Source organism: Mustela nigripes, chromosome 18 (assembly GCF_022355385.1).
Source record: "Mustela nigripes isolate SB6536 chromosome 18, MUSNIG.SB6536, whole genome shotgun sequence".
Lineage (NCBI taxonomy): Eukaryota > Metazoa > Chordata > Mammalia > Carnivora > Mustelidae > Mustela > Mustela nigripes.
This window is the reverse complement of record NC_081574.1, coordinates 18,264,688-18,271,721: the sequence shown is the minus strand read 5'-3', so window position 1 is coordinate 18,271,721 and position 7,034 is coordinate 18,264,688.

Sequence of the window (7,034 nt, the reverse complement as noted above, 5' to 3'; positions counted from 1 at the left end):
ATTAGCACAAGTCATGGCATGCCAAGAAAATTACTCTCGAAAGCAAGGAAAATGTGTCTAGGGTGGCTGTTACCCTCGTTTACAAAACAATGTTTATGCCATATGCAGAGATATGTACGCACACATATGTACACATGCATATGCACACACACCACACGTATGTACACACACACACACACACACACACACACATTTCAGGCACCCCAGCTGAGGTTTGTTTTTCCATTTCTGGTTGCTTCCGAAGACCAGCATTAACCCTGTCTTCATTCTAGGGCTCTTCTGTTCCACTTCGAGACTGACTATATTTGCTTTGGCCTTTTCCTCTCGTGCTGAACCCACACTGAGGATCTCAGAGCACCTCGCATTCAGTCCTGCAACTCATTCTCCTCCCCCACAATTTCCCGTCACCCCTCCTCATCCCCGTTCTCCCAGCTCTTTAGCTTTGTTTCCTGGACAAACGTCCAGGCAGTGACTGGGAGAGTCACGCACTGCTGGCGTAAGGACACCATAAAGACGTCCCCTCACCCCGAGGGTGATGCCTGTTGTAAGACGCGATAGGAACATGGGGGCGGGGTGGGGATGGGAACAGCTAGTTATCCCGGCACAAGGGATAACTGGCAGACGTGGTATCTGATAAGGATCTTAAAGAATGAGTAATAGCTGTTCCCAAGAAAGTGGGGAGGAACCCCATGGAAGGGCAAGGAAGAGTCTGGACAAGGCGATGTGTGAGGTCACATGTGTTGGAGAGCCTTATCGTGATGGAACTCCTGGCTCCGCCCTCCTGCGCACTACCCGCAGGTGCGGATGCTGCCAGGGGAAGATTGAGGAAGCCATCCCTGAGATGGAGAAAGGGCCTTGTGACCTCTGAACTCTGTCAAGCTCTCACGGCTCTCTGTCTGTGTCTTCTGCTAACAGTGCTTTATAGGGGGAGACCTGCGGTCAGCATTTCCCTCCATTGGGGGGTGGGCTCACCGAATTCCCTTTATCTGGGCCAGCCCAGAGGCCAGACCCACCAGTGGTACACGGAATCAAAGACCTGCCCTCGGGGCTTTCCTTATTTAGTGAAACTATTGTTAACAAACCAAAACTGCAGGGCAGACCCAACACCCAGGGTTTAGCCAAGGCAGATCATATACTAAGCACATTGTGTAAGTTACAGCGTCTTTCTTTCCAGAAATCGTTGGCACCGGAAAAGAGAGTTCAGATGTCGGTCTGGTGGTTTCATAAACATCTTGGATTAAGATTCATGTGGGCAAAGTTTCTGTGGGATCTGATTTAAACGTGAGACAGCGCCCAGGCGGGCATGTGTAATTCACATGTAAATATTTTTTCCCTCTCATGTTCACACACTTAGAAATGTCTCTTTGCTGAATTAAATAATAAAAAAGAATTTTAATAAAACGCTTCCTGACAAAAACCTTTAGAAAGTCAACTGCTAACCTTGATCGTTGGAAGACGGGGGCTGATTAACAGTCTCAGAGCTCACATGTCAGTGTTAAGATTTGTCATGGCCCTTGTCAAGCCTACATAATATGGTTTTGTGTAGTGACATGGGCACTGCCTTACCCAGCAATGTGACATGGGTCCCCGATACTCAGCACATTTTGGAGCAGAAGCATGACACTAAGACCCTTCTGAGAGGCTCCCGTTTTGCCCCTTTGTGGCGTTACAATGGGGACATTGTTTTTCCAAGACAGTCATGAGACCAGCACTATCAGATTATGGCTTGATAGCTATGTATCACTTGGGGTTGATGTAAAAACCAGGCATTTCTAATCCCTCACAATTCAGAAAGGCCACAGTGCTTTTTTCAGAGAAAAATGTTTTTTAAAAGGACTATTGAAAAAATTATTTCACAAACTTTTAAACCCTAAAAGAAATCTGGCTTTCTACTCAAATGTTTGGCTAATACAGGAAGCAGTTAAATGTGATCACTTTTCTAAACCCCTTCTGTTTTATGTATTTAATGCGGAGAGGGCCAGAGGACAGAAAGAATGCATTGTTCCTTTCAGGATTTATCATAGGATTTATCACAAACACTTTGTTTTTGGGGTTTTGTGTGTGTGTGTGTGTGTGTGTGTGTTTTGTTTGTGAGTTTTTTACCTCTAGGAGGTTTTACAAAGAAAATTCAGGACAAGATAAGAGGGAAGGGTTGGTTGATTCCATTACATCTGATGTATTTGTCAAATGATTAAAATGACCGGACTTCAGATGTACCTCAGGGCAAGGAAGCAACCCCCGCAAAGTAATAGCCAAATGTCAGGTGAGGGAGGGGATGAACCCTCCCCCATCCTGAGTAATAATAGTGAGGACTTCCCCCACCCCGAGGAACAGCCTTCTGTCCTACATTGCCCTCATAAGCATCCTTTGCACACCTCTAGCGTAATATGCATTTAATGAGGATTAATTATCTGCCCATCACCGGCTTCTCCTACTGGACTAGGAGTCCTTGATACCAACCATATGTTATTTAAAATGTTTTCTCCAGGGGCACCTGGGTGGCCCAGTCCACTAAGCATCTGCCTTCAGTTCAGGTCATGATTCCAGGGACTTGGGATCCAGCCCCAAGTCGGGCTCCAGGCTCAGTGGGAAGCCTGCTTCTCCTCCTCCCTCTCTGCCTTTCCACCTGCTTGTTCTCTCTCTCTCTCTCTCTTTCTCCAAGAAATAAATAAAATATTTAAAAAATGAAGGAAATAAAATAAAATGTGTTCCCAAATCCTGGCCAGAGTAGATGTTCAGTAAGCGTTTCGGAGGAAGGAAGGAAAGGAACGGAGGGAGGAAGAAATGATTTCACTGACAAAGTCTAAAAAGGTATTGGACAAAGTAGAACATGTGTTTAGTTTGAGGACTGATTTTATTAAGAGCCGGTTATGATTTACTCAGTATTAAAACACAAGTTATAATTTAACAGGTACTATGGGCCTTATGTAATGAGAAATAAATGCCATACATTTTGAAAGGCTTTCAAGTACTGAACATAAACTAAACTGATGAGATTTTTCAGCCTCAAGAATTACCCAGGATATGAGCTTTGCAAAGAGTAAAAGGTAAAAAGAGGGAGATTGCTGAAATGAAGCCAAGTGGATTATTTGCATAAATATTAGTCACTACAAACTTCCAAAGGATTTTAAAAGTGAAAAAGAAATATTTCTAAAATAAAGAGGTTTTATTTATCACCCTTATATATTATGAAAACAAAATATTTTAGTAAGTCTTACCCAGGAGTGGTCGATTTCATTCTGTGTCAATGAAGTTCTTTTTTTTCCAACATGGAGAATGTAAATATGTCGGTTAATCATTAGAGACGCCCAGTCTTTGTCTTTGTTCCACTCCTTAAACGAGGAGATTGTAAATCCTTGAAGTTTCCTTGGAGTTAATCTTAGGCAAAGTCCAAAGTTTAAGGTAGTGTTCTACACACCATAGACCGTGCTACCAAAGTACTCCTAACGGCAGAAAAGGGTCAAAAGACACCCTAACATTCGGGGATATTCCTACTCAGTCTGCCTTCAGTCTGTTTCTTTAAAGATTCATCATACTTGGCCTTTTACCCATGACCTATCTAGATTTTTTTAAGGTTAAAAACATTTTTTATTTCAGAACAGTCTTTTTTTTGTTTTCCTGAACAGTGTTAGATTAGAACACTTACAACTGTGATACAGAGGGTTTCCATACCTCATGTACCTGATTTCCCCTATTATGAGCACCCTACATTATATTAGTAAGTTCATTTGTTATCATTAGTGAACCAATATGGATACATTATGATTAACCAAAGTCCTAGTTTATTCATATTTCTTCAATTTCTACTTAATATTCTTTTCTGTCCCAGGATCTGTTCAGGATCCCAGATGACATTCCATTGTCTGATTTTCTTGGGCTCCCATTGGCTGGTAACGGTTCCTCAGATCTTCTTTGGATGATTTTGACTCAGACCTTCCCTCATTTGGGGTCCGTCTGACATTTTCCTCAGGGTTAGACAGGGTTTATGGGTCTTCAGCACAAGATCACAGGTAAAGGGCACCGCCCATCACATCATATCCAGAGAACATACTAACCAATATGACATCACGGCTGCTGTTGACCTTGATCTCCTAGCCGAGGTAGTGTTTATCAGCTTTCTCCACTCCAAAGTTACTCCTCTCCCCTCCTTTGCATACTCTCCTCCCTTCAAGGAAGTTAGGAAGTTACTAAGCACAACCCGTCATTAAGAAGTGGGCAGTCAAACTTCACCTCCTGGAAAGCAGAGTACAGAAATTACTTGGAATTACTGAGATTTGTCTCCTTCTTGCAATTTATTTATTCAGTCATTTATTTCATTTATTTATAGTAGCAATAGGCTTATGGGTATCTATTTTTTTTCCTTTAGATAATAATCCAATTCTACTTTATTTTGGTACTCAAATTGTTCCCATTTTGGCTCTCATTAGGAGGTCTTTCCGTTGGTTCCTGTGTCCCTTTGACGTACCCCTATCATATGGGGTTTGGTTTTGGGATTTCTTTTTCCTCCAGCATTTTATAACTTTCTGGCACTCGAAGATATTCTGGGCTCATCGTGTGTGTGTTTCCTGCCCTGCTCCTAGAAGCGGCCATTTCTCCAAGGAGTTCTGCTTTGTTCCTTTCACTGGAGACTACTCTAAGAGACCAAGATTCTAGGTGTGCTGGCTTCTGGGTCCTCTCAGCTGTCAGAGGAAGGAAATAGATATGTGTATACTAACTCCTATATACACATTAATAAATATTTGCACATCTATATGTATCTGAAGTACATACAGGTGTATCTATACCCATATTCAGCTAAATGTAAGCTCGTACAGGGTTTCCAGTGTGAATCCATTAACACACAGATCATTCTAGCCTTCTCCCTTTGCTTATCAAGAATGAGAAAACTGATTCCTATCACTGGTTGTCCTTCTATTGATTTGTTCATTCTTGGTGTACATGTGTACCAGTAACTATTGTTAATCTGCACCCCTATGGAAAGAAAGCAACTTGATTGACAGAGTGCGAAGCTTATGTACAGTTTGTTTTGCCTTTAGTATAGACTCTCCTCATTCCAGAAGTTCCTAAGGTCAGAACCACCCCCCATCCTCCCCACCCCACCGCGAGCACACATGCCCTCCGTGAAGTCATTTTTTGTGTTTCCATTCTGCATCTCATCCCTGGGATCCCTGATCTCCCAGATAATTTTTTTTTTTTAAATCTGCATACATTCAGGTTCATGCTTAACACAGATTTATTTTAATATTAAAATAATGTATGGGGTGTTTGGGTGGCTCGATCGGTTTAAGAGCCGACTCTTAATCTCAGCTCAGGTCTTGATCTAAGGGTTGTGAGTTCAAGCCCCTCATTGGGCTTCATAGTGAGTGTGGAACCTACTTAAAAAAAAAAAAAACCTAATAAAATAAAATAAAGTTTTAAGTTATTTAACAACCAATGAAACTGACAAACCACAGAGATTTATTAACACAACAGATATTTTCCAAGTGCCTCCCTTATGTCAGGCCTTATAAGGGTGTCTCTCTGGCGGGGGAGGGGCTCCATCTCGTAGTGTCCTTGGAGCACCCTGTAAAAGCAGGGCATAGGCACGCCAGTTCAGGAAGCACAGACTAACGAAACTAGATGGTGCTCTTTATGGCCACATCTCTAAAATTCTAGGATTCTTTAGAATTGTGGAACCCTATCTCCCTCAGTGGCTCCAGAATCTGCAAAAATAATCTATTTGGAGAACTGCATTTACATAAGGTTAGAATTTGTTTTGTTTTGTTTTGTTTCCTTACTGCTCCTTTGCTTCCAGTAAGAAAGTGATTTAAACTGCAGGGAAGAATAATAACTACCGAAATCAACCACTAGCTTTTGTCTAACACAAATGCCATCAGACTTCAGAGACAATCCCCTTTGTCATTCTGGGTGTGCTGAAAACAACAATTAAGTTGCTCTACACTTGCAAGTGATCTACTCTATTGTTGTTTTATGGGCTTTATTCGTTGCACCCGCCTTATTATCTAAACAGCTAATGAAATTGAGAGTGTAAAATTATGCCAATAATGGAAGGAAAGGCCATCATTGTTTGTGGCTCTTATCTTTGGGGCAGGGGAAGAGGACATGCAGGCATTAGCAGATTCACCAATGGATTAGCTTTCTTCAGAACTTCAGTGTTTTGTGAAGCTTTCCAAGGTCATCTTGCCGAACTCCTAGGGTGACCCTCCACCTCCGGGTTTGTCCCCAGTCGGGAAGGCTTATCTCTAACATTGCCACAACAGGTTGAGGACTTGGTAGGAGCAATGCCCTGGAGTCCTAGGACTGAGTGAAAAAGTAGGAAAGATGACAATCGTAATATTTACCTACCAAGATCCTGGGTCATATCATCTGATGTGCAAACCTCTGCCATGCCGAGGAATACAGCACTCTCTGGGGGGTGGAGACTCCCCGTGGCAGGAGGACTGTTGGCAGGATCTTTCAGGGCAGTTGTCACAGACCAAAGGACTGCCTCCATACAAAGGGGAACTGGAACCCGGAGAAGGAAGGAGTCCAGGCGCCAATCCTTGGGCTTGAGATGCTACCAGCTGCTTAAAAATGCTGAGGAGTGGGGCACCGGGGTGGCTCAGTGGGTTAAAGCCTCTGCCTTCAGCTCAGGTCATGATCCCGGGGTCCTGGGATCAAGCCCCCCGCATTGGGCTCTCTGCTCAGCAGGGAGCCTGCTTCCCCCCTCCCCCGCCTGTCTCTCTGCCTATTTGTGATCTCTGTCTGTCAAATAAATAAATAAAATCTTAAAAAAAAAATGCTGAGGAGTTCCGTGACAGCAGAATTCTATTATGAAGACAGACAATGGCTTCTCCCCAAACTTTCCCAAATATTACTGTCATTCACGGGAGGTATGTTGACTTTGTTGTCCACACATTTGCTTTTAAAAAATTAGGAGCGAGAACCACCTTTGTCAGTTAAAAACAAGCTTACCTGAAATTCTGTCCACTTCGGGCTGGAAGGATGGAGTAAGACAAGGGATGGCTGAGCTGGGATCCTGAAGCCTGGTCTAC